At 55.5% G+C, this 16646-nt stretch overlaps 1 protein-coding gene across 3 annotated transcripts in view; it reads right to left on the bottom strand.

Annotated features, from left to right (window-relative positions):
- Positions 1-16646, bottom strand: part of LOC147030053 (hyccin-like) — a 111446-nt gene that overhangs the window by 93694 nt on the left and 1106 nt on the right. The window lies entirely within an intron of this gene.

Raw genomic sequence — 16646 nt, 5'->3', positions numbered from 1 at the left:
CGAGGTCGGGAGGAAAGGGCAGCAGAAAAGTTGTGTGAGCGAGGTCGGGAGGAAAGGGCAGCAGAAAGGTCGTGTGAGCGAGGTCGGGAGGCAAGGTCAGCAGAAAAGTTGTGTGAGCGAGGTCGGGAGGCAAGGTCAGCAGAAAGGTCGTGTGAGCGAGGTCGTGAGGAAAGGGCAGCAGAAAGGTTGTGTGAGCAAGGGAGGTAGGCATGGGCAGCAGAAAAGTTGTGTGAGCGAGGTGGGGAGGCAAGGGCAGCAGAAAAGTTGTGTGAGAGAGGAAGGGAGGAAAGGTCGTGTGAGCGAGGTGGTGAGGCAAGGGCAGCAGAAAGATCGTGTGAGAGAGGTAAGGAGAAAACGGCAGCAGAAAGGTTGTGTGAGTGAGGTAGTGAGGCAAGGGCAGCAGAAAAGTTGTGTGAGCGAGCTCGGGAGGAAAGGGCAGCAGAAAGGTTGTGTGAGCGAGGAAGTGAGGAAAGGGCAGCAGAAAAGTTGTGTGAGCGAGGTAGGGAGTAAAGGGCAGCAGAAAGGTCGTGTGAGAGAGGTTGGGAGGAAAGAGCAGCAGAAAGGTCGTGTGAGCGAGGAAGGGAGGCAAGGGCAGCAGACAAGTTGTCTGAGAGAGGTAGGGAGGAAAGGTCGTGTGAGCGAGGTAGTGAGGCAAGGGCAGCAGAAAAGTTGTGTGAGCGAGGTAGGGAGGAAAGGGCAGCAGAAAGGTCGTGTGAGCGAGGTCGTGAGGCAAGGGCAGCAGAAAAGTTGTGTGAGCGAGGTAGGGAGGAAAGGGCAGCAGAAAGGTCGTGTGAGCGAGGTCGTGGGGCAAGGGCAGCAGAAAGGTTGTGTGAGAGAGGTAGGGAGGAAAGGGCAGCAGAAGGATTGTGCGAGACGTAGGGAGGAAAGAGCAGCAGAAAGGTCGTGTGAGCGAAGTCGTGAGGAAAGGGCAGCAGAAAAGTTGTGTGAGCGAGGTAGTGAGGCAAGGGCAGCAGAAAGGTCGTGTGAGAGAGGTGAGGAGGAAAGGGCAGCAGAAAGGTCGTGTGAGCGAGGTCATGAGGCAAGGGCCGCAGAAAAGTTGTGTGAGCGAAGTGGGGAGGCAAGGTCAGCAGAAAGGTCGTGTGAGAGAGGAAGGGAGGAAAGGGCAGCAGAAAGATCGTGTGAGCGAGGTCGTGAGACAAGGCCAGCAGAAAAGTTGTGTGAGCGAGGTTGGGAGGAAAGAGCAGCAGAAAGGTTGTGTGAGCGAGGTCGTGAGGCAAGGGCAGCAGAAAAGTTGTGTGAGCGAGGTTGGGAGACAAGGGCAGCAGAAAAGTTGTGTGAGAGAGGTAGGGAGGAATGGGCAGCAGAAAGGTCGTGTGAGCGAGGTAGGGAGGGAAGGTCAGCAGAAAGGTCGTGTGAGAGAGGTAGGGAGGAAAGGGCAGCAGAAAGGTCGTGTGAGCGAGGTATTGAGGCAAGAGCAGCAGAAAGGTCGTGTGAGAGAGGACGGGAGGCAAAGGCAGCAGAAAGGTCGCGTGAGCGAGGTCGTGAGGAAAGAGCAGCAGAAAGGTCGTGTGAGCAAGGTAGTGAGGAAAGGGCAGCAGAAAGGTCGTGTGAGCGAGGTGGTGAGGAAAGAGCAGCAGAAAGGTCGTGTGAGCGAGGTAGTGAGGTAAGAGCAGCAGAAAGGTCGTGTGAGCAAGGTAGTGAGGAAAGGGCAGCAGAAAGGTCGTGTGAGGGAGGTGGTGAGGAAAGAGCAGCAGAAACGTCGTGTGAGCGAGGTCGTGAGGAAAGGGCAGCAGAAAGGTCGTGTGAGAAAGGTAGTGAGGAAAGGGCAGCAGAAAGGTCGTCTGAGCGAGGAAATGAGGAAAGAGCAGCAGAAAGGTCTTGTGAGCGAGGTCGTGAGACAAGGGCAGCAGAAAATTTGTGTGAGCGAAGTTGTGAAGCAAGGGCAGCAGAAAGGTCGTGTGAGCGAGGAAGGGAGGAAGGGCAGCAGAAAGTTCGTGTGAGAGAGGAAAGGATTAAACGGCAGCAGAAAGGTCGTGTGAGAGAGGTAGGGAGGAAAGAGCAGCAGAAAGGTTGTGTGAGCGAGGTAGGTCGGCATGGGCTGCAGAAAAGTTGTGTGAGAGAGGTCGGGAGGAAAGGTCGTGTGAGCGAGGTAGTGAGGGAAGGGCAGCAGAAAGGCCGTGTGAGTGAAGTAGGGAGGCAAGGGCAGCAGAAAGGTCGTGTGAGAGAGGTAAGGAGAATAGGGCAGCAGAAAGGTCGTGTGAGCGAGGTAGGGAGGCAAGGGCAGCAGACAAGTTGTCTGAGAAAGGTAGGGAGGAAAGGTCGTGTGAGCGAGGTAGTGAGGCAAGGGCAGCAGAAAAGTTGTGTGAGCGAGGTGGGGAGGAAAGGGCAGCAGAAAGGTCGTGTGAGCGAGGAAGTGAGGAAAGGGCAGCAGAAAAGTTGTGTGAGCGAGGTAGGGAGTAAAGGGCAGCAGAAAGGTCGTGTGAGAGAGGTTGGGAGGAAAGAGCAGCAGAAAGGTCATGTGAGCGAGGTAGGGAGGCAAGGGCAGTAGACAAGTTGTCTGAGAGAGGTAGGGAGGAAAGGTCGTGTGAGCGAGGAAGTGAGGAAAGGGCAGCAGAAAAGTTGTGTGGGCGAGGTGGGGTGGAGAGGGCAGCAGAAAGGTCGTGTGAGAGAGGTAGGGAGGAAAGAGCAGCAGAAAGGTTGTGTGAGCGAGGTAGTGAGGCAAGGGCAGCAGAAAAGTTGTGTGAGCGAGGAAGGGAGGAAAGGGCAGCAGAAAGGTCGTGTGAGCGAGGTCGTGAGGCAAGGGCAGCAGAAAAGTTGTGTGAGCGAGGTAGGGAGGAAAGGGCAGCAGAAAGGTCGTGTGAGCGAGGTAGTGAGGCAAGGGCAGCAGAAAAGTTGTGTGAGCGAGGTAGGGAGGAAAGGGCAGCAGAAAGGTCGTGTGAGCGAGGTCGTGAGGCAAGGGCAGCAGAAAAGTTGTATGAGCGAGGTAGTGAGGCAAGGGCAGAAGAAAGGTCGTGTGAGAGAGGTAAGGAGGAAAGGGCAGCAGAAAGGTCGTGTGAGTGAGGTCGTGAGGCAAGGGCAGCAGAAAAGTTGTGTGAGCGAGGTCGTGAGGCAAGGGCAGCAGAAAGGTCGTGTGAGAGAGGTAAGGAGGAAAGGGCAGCAGAAAGGTCGTGTGAGCGAGGTCGTGAGGCAAGGGCCACAGAAAAGTTGTGTGAGCGAGGTGGGGAGGAAAGGTCAGCAGAAAGGTCGTGTGAGAGAGGAAGGGAGGAAAGGGCAGCAGAAAGATCGTGTGAGCGAGGTCGTGAGACAAGGGCAGCAGAAAGTTGTGTGAGAGAGGTTGGGAGGAAACAGCAGCAGAAAGGTTGTGTGAGCGAGGTCGTGAGGCAAGGGCAGCAGAAAAGTTGTGTGAGCGAGGTTGGGAGACAAGGGCAGCAGAAAAGTTGTGTGAGAGAGGTGGGGAGGAAAGGGCAGCAGAAAGGCCGTGTGAGCGAGGTGGGGAGGAAAGGTCAGCAGAAAGGTCGTGTGAGAGAGGGAGGGAGACAAGGGCAGCAGAAAAGTTGTGTGAGAGAGGTGGGGAGGAAAGGGCAGCAGAAAGGTCGTGTGAGCGACGTGGGGAGGAAAGGTCAGCAGAAAGGTCGTGTGAGAGAGGAAGGGAGGAAAGAGCAGCAGAAAAGTTGTGTGAGCGAGGTGGGGAGGAAAGGGCAGCAGAAAGGTCGTGTGAGCGAGGTCGTGAGGCAAGGGCCACAGAAAAGTTGTGTGAGCGAGCTGGGGAGGAAAGGTCAGCAGAAAGGTCGTGTGAGAGAGGAAGGGAGGAAAGGGCAGCAGAAAGATCGTGTGAGCGAGGTCGTGAGACAAGGGCAGCAGAAAAGTTGTGTGAGAGAGGTTGGGAGGAAAGAGCAGCAGAAAGGTTGTGTGAGCGAGGTCGTGAGGCAAGGGCAGCAGAAAAGTTGTGTGAGCGAGGTTGGGAGACAAGGGCAGCAGAAAAGTTGTGTGAGAGAGGTGGGGAGGAAAGGGCAGCAGAAAGGTCGTGTGAGCGAGGTGGGGAGGAAAGGTCAGCAGAAAGGTCGTGTGAGAGAGGTAGGGAGGAAAGGGCAGCAGAAAGGTCGTGTGAGAGAGGTAGGGAGGAAAGGGCAGCAGAAAGGTCGTGTGAGCGAGGTATTGAGGCAAGAGCAGCAGAAAGGTCGTGTGAGAGAGGAAGGGAGGCAAGGGCAGCAGAAAGGTCGCGTGAGCGAGGTAGGGAGGAAAGAGCAGCAGAAAGGTTGTGTGAGCGAGGTCGGTAGGCATGGGCAGCAGAAAAGTTGTGTGAGAGAGGTAGGGAGGAAAGAGCAGCAGAAAGGTTGTGTGAGAGAGGGAGGGAGGAAAGGGCAGCAGAAAGGTCGTGTGAGAGAGGTAGGGAGGAAAGAGCAGCAGAAAGGTTGTGTGAGAGAGGGAGGGAGGAAAGGGCAGCAGAAAGGTCGTGCGAGAGAGGTAGGGAGGAAAGAGCAGCAGAAAGGTTGTGTGAGTGAGGTCGTGAGGCAAGGGCAGCAGAAAAGTTGTGTGAGCGAGGTAGGGAGGCAAGGGCAGCAGAAACGTCGTGTGAGCGAGGTCGTGAGGAAAGGGCAGCAGAAAGGTCGTGTGAGAGAGGTAGGGAGGAAGGGCAGCAGAAAGGTCGTGTGAGCGAGGTAGTGAGGCAAGGGCAGCAGAAAAGTTGTGTGAGCGAGGTAAGGAGGAAAGGACAGCAGAAAGATCGTGTGATAGGTTGGGAGGAAAGAGCAGCAGAAAGGTTGTGTGAGCGAGGTCGGGAGGAAAGGGCAGCAGAAAAGTTGATGAGCGAGGTAGGGAGTAAAGGGCAGCAGAAAGGTTGTGTGAGCGAGGTAGTGAGGCAAGGGCAGCAGAAAAGTTGTGTGAGATAGGTAGGGAGGAAAGGGCAGCAGAAAGGTCGTGTGAGCGAGGTAGTGAGGAAAGGGCAGCAGAAAAGTTGTGTGAGCGAGGTCGGGAGGCAAGGTCAGCAGAAAGGTCGTGTGAGCGAGGTAGTGAGGAAAGAGCAGCAGAAAGTTCGTGTGAGAGAGGCAAGGAGGAAACGGCAGCAGAAAGGTCGTGTGAGAGAGGTCGGGAGGAAAGAGCAGCAGAAAGGTTGTGTGAGCGAGGTCGGTAGGCATGGGCAGCAGAAAAGTTCTGTGAGCGAGGTAGGGAGTAAAGGGCAGCAGAAAGGTCGTGTGAGAGAGGTTGGGAGGAAAGAGCAGCAGAAAGGTCGTGTGAGCGAGGTAGTGAGATTAGGGCAGCAGAAACGTTGTCTGAGCGAGGTGGTGAGGCAAGGGCAGCAGAAAGGTCGTGTGAGAGAGGTAAGGAGGAAAGGGCAGCAGAAAGGTCGTGTGAGCGAGGTCGTGAGGCAAGGGCCGCAGAAAAGTTGTGTGAGCGAGGTGGGGAGGAAAGGTCAGCAGAAAGGTCATGTGAAAGAGGAAGGGAGGAAAGGGCAGCAGAAAGATCGTGTGAGCGAGGTCGTGAGACAAGGGCAGCAGAAAAGTTGTGTGAGAGAGGTTGGGAGGAAAGAGCAGCAGAAAGGTCGTGTGAGAGAGGGAGTGAAACAAGGGCAGCAGAAAAGTTTTGTGAGTGAGGTCGGGAGGAAAGGGCAGCAGAAATGTCGTGTGAGAGAGGTAGGGAGGCAAGGGCAGCAGAAATGTCGTGTGAGTGATATTGTGAGGAAAGAGCAGCAGAAAGGTCGTGTGAGTGAGGTAGTGAGACAAGGGCAGCAGAAAAGTTGTGTGAGCGAAGTCGTGAGGCAAGGGCAGCAGAAAGGTCGTGTGAGAGAGGTAGGGAGGCATGGGCAGCAGAAAAGTTGTGTGAGAGAGGTAGGGAGGAAAGGTTGTGTGAGAGAGGAAAGGAGGAAAGAGCATCAGAAAGGTTGTGTGAGAAGGACGTGAGACAAGGGCAGCAGAAAAGTTGTCTGAGCGAGGTAGTGAGGCAAGGGCAGCAGAAAGGTCGTGTGAGAGAGGTAAGGAGGAAAGGGCAGCAGAAAGGTCGTGTGAGCGAGGTCGTGAGGCAAGGGCTGCAGAAAAGTTGTGTGAGCGAGGTCGTGAGGCAAGGGCCGCAGAAAAGTCGTGTGAGCGAGGTGGGGAGGAAAGGGCAGCAGAAAGGTCGTGTGAGCGAGGTCGTGAGACAAGGGCAGCAGAAAAGTTGTGTGAGAGGTTGGGAGGAAAGAGCAGCAGAAAGGTTGTGTGAGCGAGGTCGTGAGGCAAGGGCAACAGAAAAGTTGTGTGAGCGAGGTTGGGAGACAAGGGCAGCAGAAAAGTTGTGTGAGAGACGTAGGGAGGAAAGGGCAGCAGAAAGGTCGTGTGAGCGAGGTTGGGAGGAAAGGTCAGCAGAAAGGTCGTGTGAGAGAGGTAGGGAGGAAAGGGCAGCAGAAAGGTCGTGTGAGCGAGGTATTGAGGCAAGAGCAGCAGAAAGGTCGTGTGAGAGAGGAAGGGAGGCAAGGGCAGCAGAAAGGTCGCGTGAGCAAGGGAGTGAGGTAAGAGCAGCAGAAAGGTCGTGTGAGCAAGGTAGTGAGGAAAGGGCAGCAGAAAGGTCGTGTGAGAGAGGTAAGGAGGAAAGGGCAGCAGAAAGGTCGTGTGAGTGAGGTCGTGAGGCAAGGGCAGCAGAAAGATCGTGTGAGAGAGGTAGGGAGGCAATGGCAGCAGAAAGGTCGTGTGAGAGAGGTAGGGAGGCAATGGCAGCAGAAAAGTTGGGTGAGCGAGGTAGTGAGGAAAGGGTAGCAGAAAGGTCGTGTGAGCAAGGTAGTGAGGAAAGGGCAGCAGAAAGGTCGTCTGAGCGAGGAAGTGAGGAAAGAGCAGCAGAAAGGTCTTGTGAGCGAGGTCGTGAGACAAGGGCAGCAGAAAATTTGTGTGAGCGAGGTAGTGAGGCAAGGGCAGCAGAAAGGTCGTGTGAGCGAGGGAGGGAGGAAGGGCAGCAGAAAGTTCGTGTGAGAGAGGAAAGGATGAAACAGCAGCAGAAAGGTCGTGTGAGAGAGGTAGGGAGGAAAGAGCAGCAGAAAGGTTGTGTGAGCGAGGTAGGTCGGCATGGGCTGCAGAAAAGTTGTGTGAGAGAGGTCGGGAGGAAAGGTCGTGTGAGCGAGGTAGTGAGGGAAGGGCAGCAGAAAGGCCGTGTGAGTGAAGTCGGGAGGCAAGGGCAGCAGAAAGGTCGTGTGAGAGAGGTAAGGAGGAAAGGGCAGCAGAAAGGTCGTGTGAGCGAGGTGGGGAGGCAAGGGCAGCAGACAAGTTGTCTGAGAGAGGTAGGGAGGAAAGGACGTGTGAGCGAGGTAGTGAGGAAAGGGCAGCAGAAAAGTTGTGTGAGCGAGGTGGGGAGGAAAGGGCAGCCGAAAGGTCGTGTGAGCGAGGAAGTGAGGCAAGGGCAGCAGAAAAGTTGTGTGAGCGAGGTCGGGAGTAAGGGGCAGCAGAAAGGTCGTGTGAGAGAGGTTGGGAGGAAAGAGCAGCAGAAAGGTCGTGTGAGCGAGGTCGTGAGGCAAGGGCAGCAGACAAGTTGTCTGAGAGAGGTTGGGAGACAAGGGCAGCAGAAAAGTTGTGTGAGAGAGGTGGGGAGGAAAGGGCAGCAGAAAGGTCGTGTGAGCGAGGTGGGGAGGAAAGGTCAGCAGAAAGGTCCTGTGAGAGAGGTAGGGAGGAAAGGGCAGCAGAAAGGTCGTGTGAGTGAGGTATTGAGGAAAGAGCAGCAGAAAGGTTGTGTGAGAGAGGGAGGGAGGAAAGGGCAGCAGAAAGGTCGTGTGAGAGAGGTAGTGAGGAAAGGGCAGCAGAAAGGTCGTCTGAGCGAGGTAGTGAGGCAAGGGCAGCAGAAAAGTTGTGTGAGCGAGGTAGGGAGGAAAGGGCAGCAGAAAGGTTGTGTGAGCGAGGTCGTGAGGAAAGGGCAGCAGAAAAGTTGTGTGAGCGAGGTAGTGAGGCAAGGGCAGCAGAAAAGTTGTGTGAGCGAGGTAGGGAGGAAAGGGCAGCAGAAAGGTCGTGTGAGCGAGGTAGTGAGGCAAGGGCAGCAGAAAAGTTGTGTGAGTGAGGTAGGGAGGAAAGGGCAGCAGAAAGGTCGTGCGAGCGAGGTCGTGAGGAAAGGGCAGCAGAAAAGTTGTGTGAGCGAGGTAGTGAGGCAAGGGCAGCAGAAAGGTCGTGTGAGAGAGGTAAGGAGGAAAGGGCAGCAGAAAGGTCGTGTGAGCGAGGTCGTGAGGCAAGGGCCACAGAAAAGTTGTGTGAGCGAGGTGGGGAGGAAAGGTCAGCAGAAAGGTCGTGTGAGAGAGGAAGGGAGGAAAGGGCAGCAGAAAGATCGTGTGAGCGAGGTCGTGAGACAAGGGCAGCAGAAAAATTGTGTGAGAGGGGTTGGGAGGAAAGAGCAGCAGAAAGGTTGTGTGAGCGAGTTCGTGTGGCAAGGGCAGCAGAAAAGTTGTGTGAGCGAGGTTGGGAGACAAGGGCAGCAGAAAAGTTGTGTGAGAGAGGTGGGGAGGAAAGGGCAGCAGAAAGGTCGTGTGAGCGAGGTGGGGAGGAAAGGTCAGCAGAAAGGTCGTGTGAGAGAGATAGGGAGGAAAGGGCAGCAGAAAGGTCGTGTGAGCGAGGTAGGGAGGCAAGGGCAGCAGACAAGTTGTCTGAGAGAGGTAGGGAGGAAAGGTCGTGTGAGCGAGGTAGTGAGGCAAGGGCAGCAGAAAAGTTGTGTGAGCGAGGTAGTGAGGAAAGGGTAGCAGAAAGGTCTTGTGAGAAAGGTAGTGAGGAAAGGGCAGCAGAAAGGTCGTCTGAGCGAGGAGGTGAGGAAAGAGCAGCAGAAAGGTCTTGTGAGCGAGGTCGTGAGACAAGGGCAGCAGAAAATTTCTGTGAGCGAGGTAGTGAGGCAAGGGCAGCAGAAAGGTCGTGTGAGCGAGGGAGGGAGGAAGGGCAGCAGAAAGTTCGTGTGAGAGAGGAAAGGATGAAACGGCAGCAGAAAGGTCGTGTGAGAGAGGTAGGGAGGAAAGAGCAGCAGAAAGGTAGCAGGTAGTGAGACAAGGGCAGCAGAAAAGTTGTGTGAGCGAAGTCGTGAGGCAAGGGCAGCAGAAAGGTCGTGTGAGAGAGGTAGGGAGGCATGGGCAGCAGAAAAGTTGTGTGAGAGAGGTCGGGAGGAAAGGTTGTGTGAGAGAGGTAAGGAGGAAAGGGCATCAGAAAGGTTGTGTGAGAAGGTCGTGAGACAAGGGCAGCAGAAAAGTTGTCTGAGCGAGGTAGTGAGGCAAGGGCAGCAGAAAGGTCGTGTGAGAGAGGTAAGGAGGAAAGGGCAGCAGAAAGGTCGTGTGAGCGAGGTCGTGAGGCAAGGGCCGCAGAAAAGTTGTGTGAGCGAGGTCGTGAGGCAAGGGCCGCAGAAAAGTCGTGTGAGCGAGGTAGGGAGGAAAGGGCAGCAGAAAGGTCGTGTGAGCGAGGTCGTGAGACAAGGGCAGCAGAAAAGTTGTGTGAGAGGTTGGGAGGAAAGAGCAGCAGAAAGGTTGTGTGAGCGAGGTCGTGAGGCAAGGGCAACAGAAAAGTTGTGTGAGCGAGGTTGGGAGACAAGGGCAGCAGAAAAGTTGTGTGAGAGACGTAGGGAGGAAAGGGCAGCAGAAAGGTCGTGTGAGCGAGGTTGGGAGGAAAGGTCAGCAGAAAGGTCGTGTGAGAGAGGTAGGGAGGAAAGGGCAGCAGAAAGGTCGTGTGAGCGAGGTATTGAGGCAAGAGCAGCAGAAAGGTCGTGTGAGAGAGGAAGGGAGGCAAGGGCAGCAGAAAGGTCGCGTGAGCAAGGGAGTGAGGTAAGAGCAGCAGAAAGGTCGTGTGAGCAAGGTAGTGAGGAAAGGGCAGCAGAAAGGTCGTGTGAGAGAGGTAAGGAGGAAAGGGCAGCAGAAAGGTCGTGTGAGTGAGGTCGTGAGGCAAGGGCAGCAGAAAGATCGTGTGAGAGAGGTAGGGAGGCAATGGCAGCAGAAAGGTCGTGTGAGAGAGGTGGGGAGGCAATGGCAGCAGAAAAGTTGGGTGAGCGAGGTAGTGAGGAAAGGGTAGCAGAAAGGTCGTGTGAGCAAGGTAGTGAGGAAAGGGCAGCAGAAAGGTCGTCTGAGCGAGGAAGTGAGGAAAGAGCAGCAGAAAGGTCTTGTGAGCGAGGTCGTGAGACAAGGGCAGCAGAAAATTTGTGTGAGCGAGGTAGTGAGGCAAGGGCAGCAGAAAGGTCGTGTGAGCGAGGGAGGGAAGAAGGGCAGCAGAAAGTTCGTGTGAGAGAGGAAAGGATGAAACAGCAGCAGAAAGGTCGTGTGAGAGAGGTAGGGAGGAAAGAGCAGCAGAAAGGTTGTGTGAGCGAGGTAGGTCGGCATGGGCTGCAGAAAGTTGTGTGAGAGAGGTCGGGAGGAAAGGTCGTGTGAGCGAGGTAGTGAGGGAAGGGCAGCAGAAAGGCCGTGTGAGTGAAGTCGGGAGGCAAGGGCAGCAGAAAGGTCGTGTGAGAGAGGTAAGGAGGAAAGGGCAGCAGAAAGGTCGTGTGAGCGAGGTGGGGAGGCAAGGGCAGCAGACAAGTTGTCTGAGAGAGGTAGGGAGGAAAGGACGTGTGAGCGAGGTAGTGAGGAAAGGGCAGCAGAAAAGTTGTGTGAGCGAGGTGGGGAGGAAAGGGCAGCCGAAAGGTCGTGTGAGCGAGGAAGTGAGGCAAGGGCAGCAGAAAAGTTGTGTGAGCGAGGTAGGGAGTAAGGGGCAGCAGAAAGGTCGTGTGAGAGAGGTTGGGAGGAAAGAGCAGCAGAAAGGTCGTGTGAGCGAGGTCGTGAGGCAAGGGCAGCAGACAAGTTGTCTGAGAGAGGTTGGGAGACAAGGGCAGCAGAAAAGTTGTGTGAGAGAGGTGGGGAGGAAAGGGCAGCAGAAAGGTCGTGTGAGCGAGGTGGGGAGGAAAGGTCAGCAGAAAGGTCCTGTGAGAGAGGTAGGGAGGAAAGGGCAGCAGAAAGGTCGTGTGAGTGAGGTATTGAGGAAAGAGCAGCAGAAAGGTTGTGTGAGAGAGGGAGGGAGGAAAGGGCAGCAGAAAGGTCGTGTGAGAGAGGTAGTGAGGAAAGGGCAGCAGAAAGGTCGTCTGAGCGAGGTAGTGAGGCAAGGGCAGCAGAAAAGTTGTGTGAGCGAGGTAGGGAGGAAAGGCCAGCAGAAAGGTTGTGTGAGCGAGGTCGTGAGGAAAGGGCAGCAGAAAAGTTGTGTGAGCGAGGTAGTGAGGCAAGGGCAGCAGAAAAGTTGTGTGAGCGAGGTAGGGAGGAAAGGGCAGCAGAAAGGTCGTGTGAGCGAGGTAGTGAGGCAAGGGCAGCAGAAAAGTTGTGTGAGTGAGGTTGGGAGGAAAGGGCAGCAGAAAGGTCGTGCGAGCGAGGTCGTGAGGAAAGGGCAGCAGAAAAGTTGTGTGAGCGAGGTAGTGAGGCAAGGGCAGCAGAAAGGTCGTGTGAGAGAGGTAAGGAGGAAAGGGCAGCAGAAAGGTCGTGTGAGCGAGGTCGTGAGGCAAGGGCCACAGAAAAGTTGTGTGAGCGAGGTGGGGAGGAAAGGTCAGCAGAAAGGTCGTGTGAGAGAGGAAGGGAGGAAAGGGCAGCAGAAAGATCGTGTGAGCGAGGTCGTGAGCCAAGGGCAGCAGAAAAGTTGTGTGAGAGGGGTTGGGAGGAAAGAGCAGCAGAAAGGTCGTGTGAGCGAGTTCGTGTGGCAAGGGCAGCAGAAAACTTGTGTGACCGAGGTTGGGAGACAAGGGCAGCAGAAAAGTTGTGTGAGAGAGGTGGGGAGGAAAGGTCAGCAGAAAGGTCGTGTGAGAGAGGTAGGGAGGAAAGGGCAGCAGAAAGGTCGTGTGAGCGAGGTAGGGAGGCAAGGGCAGCAGACAAGTTGTCTGAGAGAGGTAGGGAGGAAAGGTCGTGTGAGCGAGGTAGTGAGGCAAGGGCAGCAGAAAAGTTGTGTGAGCGAGGTAGTGAGGAAAGGGTAGCAGAAAGGTCGTGTGAGCAAGGTAGTGAGGAAAGGGCAGCAGAAAGGTCGTCTGAGCGAGGCAGTGAGGAAAGAGCAGCAGAAAGGTCTTGTGAGAAAGGTAGTGAGGAAAGGGCAGCAGAAAGGTCGTCTGAGCGAGGAAGTGAGGAAAGAGCAGCAGAAAGGTCTTGTGAGCGAGGTCGTGAGACAAGGGCAGCAGAAAATTTCTGTGAGCGAGGTAGTGAGGCAAGGGCAGCAGAAAGGTCGTGTGAGCGAGGGAGGGAGGAAGGGCAGCAGAAAGTTCGTGTGAGAGAGGAAAGGATGAAACGGCAGCAGAAAGGTCGTGTGAGAGAGGTAGGGAGGAAAGAGCAGCAGAAAGGTTGTGTGAGCGAGGTAGGTCGGCATGGGCTGCAGAAAAGTTGTGTGAGAGAGGTCGGGAGGAAAGGTCGTGTGAGCGAGGTTGTGAGGGAAGGGCAGCAGAAAGGCCGTGTGAGTGAAGTAGGGAGGCAAGGGCAGCAGAAAGGTCGTGTGAGAGAGGTAAGGAGGAAAGGGCAGCAGAAAGGTCGTGTGAGCGAGGTAGGGAGGCAAGGGCAGCAGACAAGTTGTCTGAGAGAGGTAGGGAGGAAAGGTCGTGTGAGCGAGGTAGTGAGGCAAGGGCAGCAGAAAAGTTGTGTGAACGAGGTGGGGAGGAAAGGGCAGCCGAAAGGTCGTGTGAGCGAGGAAGTGAGGCAAGGGCAGCAGAAAAGTTGTGTGAGCGAGGTAGGGAGTAAAGGGCAGCAGAAAGGTCGTGTGAGAGAGGTTGGGAGGAAAGAGCAGCAGAAAGGTCGTGTGAGCGAGGTAGGGAGGCAAGGGCAGCAGACAAGTTGTCTGAGAGAGGTAGGGAGGAAAGGTCGTGTGAGCGAGGTAGTGAGGCAAGGGCAGCAGAAGAGTTGTGTGAGCGAGGTGGGGAGGAAAGGGCAGCAGAAAGGTCGTGTGAGTGAGGAAGTGAGGCAAGGGCAGCAGAAAGGTTGTGTGAGAGAGGTAGGGAGGAAAGGGCAGCAGAAAGTTCGTGTGAGAGAGGTAGGGAGGAAAGAGCAGCAGAAAGGTTGTGTGAGCGAGGTAGTGAGGCAAGGGCAGCAGAAAAGTTGTGTGAGCGAGGTAGGGAGGAAAGGGCAGCAGAAAGGTCGTGTGAACGAGGTCGTGAGGCAAGGGCAGCAGAAAAGTTGTGTGAGCGAGGTAGGGAGGAAAGGGCAGCAGAAAGGTCGTGTGAGCGAGGTAGTGAGGCAAGGGCAGCAGAAAAGTTGTGTGAGCGAGGTAGGGAGGAAAGGGCAGCAGAAAGGTCGTGTGAGCGAGGTCGTGAGGAAAGGGCAGCAGAAAAGTTGTGTGAGCGAGGTAGTGAGGCAAGGGCAGCAGAAAGGTCGTGTGAGAGAGGTAAGGAGGAAAGGGCAGCAGAAAGGTCGTGTGAGTGAGGTCGTGAGGCAAGGGCAGCAGAAAAGTTGTGTGAGTGAGGTAGTGAGGCAAGGGCAGCAGAAAGGTCGTGTGAGAGAGGTAAGGAGGAAAGGGCAGCAGAAAGGTCGTGTGAGCGAGGTCGTGAGGCAAGGGCCACAGAAAAGTTGTGTGAGCGAGGTGGGGAGGAAAGGTCAGCAGAAATGTCGTGTGAGAGAGGAAGGGAGGAAAGGGCAGCAGAAAGATCGTGTGAGCGAGGTCGTGAGACAAGGGCAGCAGAAAAGTTGTGTGAGAGGGGTTGGGAGGAAAGAGCAGCAGAAAGGTTGTGTGAGCGAGGTCGTGAGGCAAGGGCAGCAGAAAAGTTGTGTGAGCGAGGTTGGGAGACAAGGGCAGCAGAAAAGTTGTGTGAGAGAGGTGGGGAGGAAAGGGCAGCAGAAAGGTCGTGTGAGCGAGGTGGGGAGGAAAGGTCAGCAGAAAGGTCGTGTGAGAGAGGTAGGGAGGAAAGGGCAGCAGAAAGGTCGTGTGAGTGAGGTATTGAGGAAAGAGCAGCAGAAAGGTTGTGTGAGAGAGGGAGGGAGGAAAGGGCAGCAGAAAGGTCGTGTGAGAGAGGTAGGGAGGAAAGAGCAGCAGAAAGGTTGTGTGAGCGAGGTCGTGAGGCAAGGGCAGCAGAAAAGTTGTGTGAGCGAGGTCGGGAGGCAAGGGCAGCAGAAACGTCGTGTGAGCGAGGTCGTGAGGAAAGGGCAGCAGAAACGTCGTGTGAGCGAGGTCGTGAGGAAAGGGCAGCAGAAAGGTCGTGTGAGAGGTAGTGAGGCAAGGGCAGCAGAAAAGTTGTGTGAGCGAGGTAAGGAGGAAAGGACAGCAGAAAGATCGTGTGATAGGTTGGGAGGAAAGAGCAGCAGAAAGGTTGTGTGAGCGAGGTCGGGAGGAAAGGGCAGCAGAAAAGTTGATGAGCGAGGTAGTGAGGCAAGGGCAGCAGAAAAGTTGTGTGAGCGAGGTAGGGAGGAAAGGGCAGCAGAAAGGTCGTGTGAGCGAGGTAGTGAGGAAAGGGCAGCAGAAAAGTTGTGTGAGCGAGGTCGGGAGGCAAGGTCAGCAGAAAGGTCGTGTGAGCGAGGTAGTGAGGAAAGGGCAGCAGAAAGTTCGTGTGAGAGAGGTAAGGAGGAAACGGCAGCAGAAAGGTCGTGTGAGAGAGGTCGGGAGGAAAGAGCAGCAGAAAGGTCGTGTGAGAGAGGTTGGGAGGAAAGAGCAGCAGAAAGGTCGTGTGAGCGAGGTAGTGAGATTAGGGCAGCAGAAAAGTTGTCTGAGCGAGGTGGTGAGGCAAGGGCAGCAGAAAGGTCGTGTGAGAGAGGTAAGGAGGAAAGGGCAGCAGAAAGGTCGTGTGAGCGAGGTCGTGAGGCAAGGGCCGCAGAAAAGTTGTGTGAGCGAGGTGGGGAGGAAAGGTCAGCAGAAAGGTCATGTGAGAGAGGAAGGGAGGAACGGGCAGCAGAAAGATCGTGTGAGCGAGGTCGTGAGACAAGGGCAGCAGAAAAGTTGGGTGAGAGAGGTTGGGAGGAAAGAGCAGCAGAAAGGTCGTGTGAGAGAGGGAGGGAGGCAAGGGCAGCAGAAAGGTCGTGTGAGTGAGGGAGTGAAACAAGGGCAGCAGAAAAGTTGTGTGAGTGAGGTCGGGAGGAAAGGGCAGCAGAAATGTCGTGTGAGAGAGGTAGGGAGGCAAGGGCAGCAGAAAGGTCGTGTGAGTGATATTGTGAGGAAAGAGCAGCAGAAAGGTCGTGTGAGAGAGGTAGGGAGGCATGGGCAGCAGAAAAGTTGTGTGAGAGAGGTCGGGAGGAAAGGTTGTGTGAGAGAGGTAAGGAGGAAAGGGCAGCAGAAAGGTTGTGTGAGAAGGTAGTGAGACAAGGGCAGCAGAAAAGTTGTCTGAGCGAGGTAGTGAGACAAGGGCAGCAGAAAGGTCGTGTGAGAGAGGTAAGGAGGAAAGGGCAGCAGAAAGGTCGTGTGAGAGAGGTAGGGAGGCAATGGCAGCAGAAAGGTCGTGTGAGAGAGGTACGGAGGCAATGGCAGCAGAAAAGTTGGGTGAGCGAGGTAGTGAGGAAAGGGCAGCAGAAAGGTCGTGTGAGAGAGGTAAGGAGGAAAGGGCAGCAGAAAGGTCGTGTGAGCGAGGTCGTGAGGCAAGGGCCGCAGAAAAGTTGTGTGAGCGAGGTGGGGAGGAAAGGTCAGCAGAAAGGTCGTGTGAGAGAGGAAGGGAGGAAAGGGCAGCAGAAAGGTCGTGTGAGCGAGGTCGTGAGGCAAGGGCCGCAGAAAAGTTGTGTGAGCGAGGTGGGGAGGAAAGGTCAGCAGAAAGGTTGTGCGAGCGAGGAAGGGAGGAAAGGGCAGCAGAAAGATCGTGTGAGCGAGGTCGTGAGACAAGGGCAGCAGAAAAGTTGTGTGAGCGAGGTTGGGAGACAAGGGCAGCAGAAAGGTCGTGTGAGAGAGGTTGGGAGGAAAGCGCAGCAGAAAGATCGTGTGAGAGAGGTAGGGAGGCAATGGCAGCAGAAAGGTCGTGTGAGAGAGGTAGGGAGGAAATGGCAGCAGAAAAGTTGGGTGAGCGAGGTAGTGAGGAAAGGGTAGCAGAAAGGTCGTGTGAGCAAGGTAGTGAGGAAAGGGCAGCAGAAAGGTCGTCTGAGCGAGGAAGTGAGGAAAGAGCAGCAGAAAGGTCGTGTGAGCGAGGTCGTGAGGCAAGGGCCGCAGAAAAGTTGTGTGAGCGAGGTGGGGAGGAAAGGTCAGCAGAAAGGGTGTGCGAGCGAGGAAGGGAGGAAAGGGCAGCAGAAAGGTCGTGTGAGCGAGGTCGTGAGGCAAGGGCCGCAGAAAAGTTGTGTGAGCGAGGTGGGGAGGAAAGGTCAGCAGAAAGGTTGTGCGAGCGAGGAAGGGAGGAAAGGGCAGCAGAAAGATCGTGTGAGCGAGGTCGTGAGACAAGGGCAGCAGAAAAGTTGTGTGAGCGAGGTTGGGAGACAAGGGCAGCAGAAAGGTCGTGTGAGAGAGGTTGGGAGGAAAGCGCAGCAGAAAGATCGTGTGAGAGAGGTAGGGAGGCAATGGCAGCAGAAAGGTCGTGTGAGAGAGGTAGGGAGGAAATGGCAGCAGAAAAGTTGGGTGAGCGAGGTAGTGAGGAAAGGGTAGCAGAAAGGTCGTGTGAGCAAGGTAGTGAGGAAAGGGCAGCAGAAAGGTCGTCTGAGCGAGGAAGTGAGGAAAGAGCAGCAGAAAGGTCTTGTGAGCGAGGTCGTGAGACAAGGGCAGCAGAAAATTTGTGTGACCGAGGTAGTGAGGCAAGGGCAGCAGAAAGGTCGTGTGAGCGAGGGAGGGAGGCAAGGGAAGCAGAAAGTTCGTGTGAGAGAGGAAAGGAGGAAACGGCAGCAGAAAGGTCGT

The sequence above is a fragment of the Eptatretus burgeri genome, chromosome 3 (genome assembly GCF_056783735.1).
Source record: "Eptatretus burgeri isolate ZD-2024b chromosome 3, Ebu_testis_v1, whole genome shotgun sequence".
NCBI classification, from domain to species: Eukaryota; Metazoa; Chordata; class Myxini; order Myxiniformes; family Myxinidae; genus Eptatretus; species Eptatretus burgeri.
This window is presented reverse-complemented; position numbering and strand designations above follow the sequence as displayed.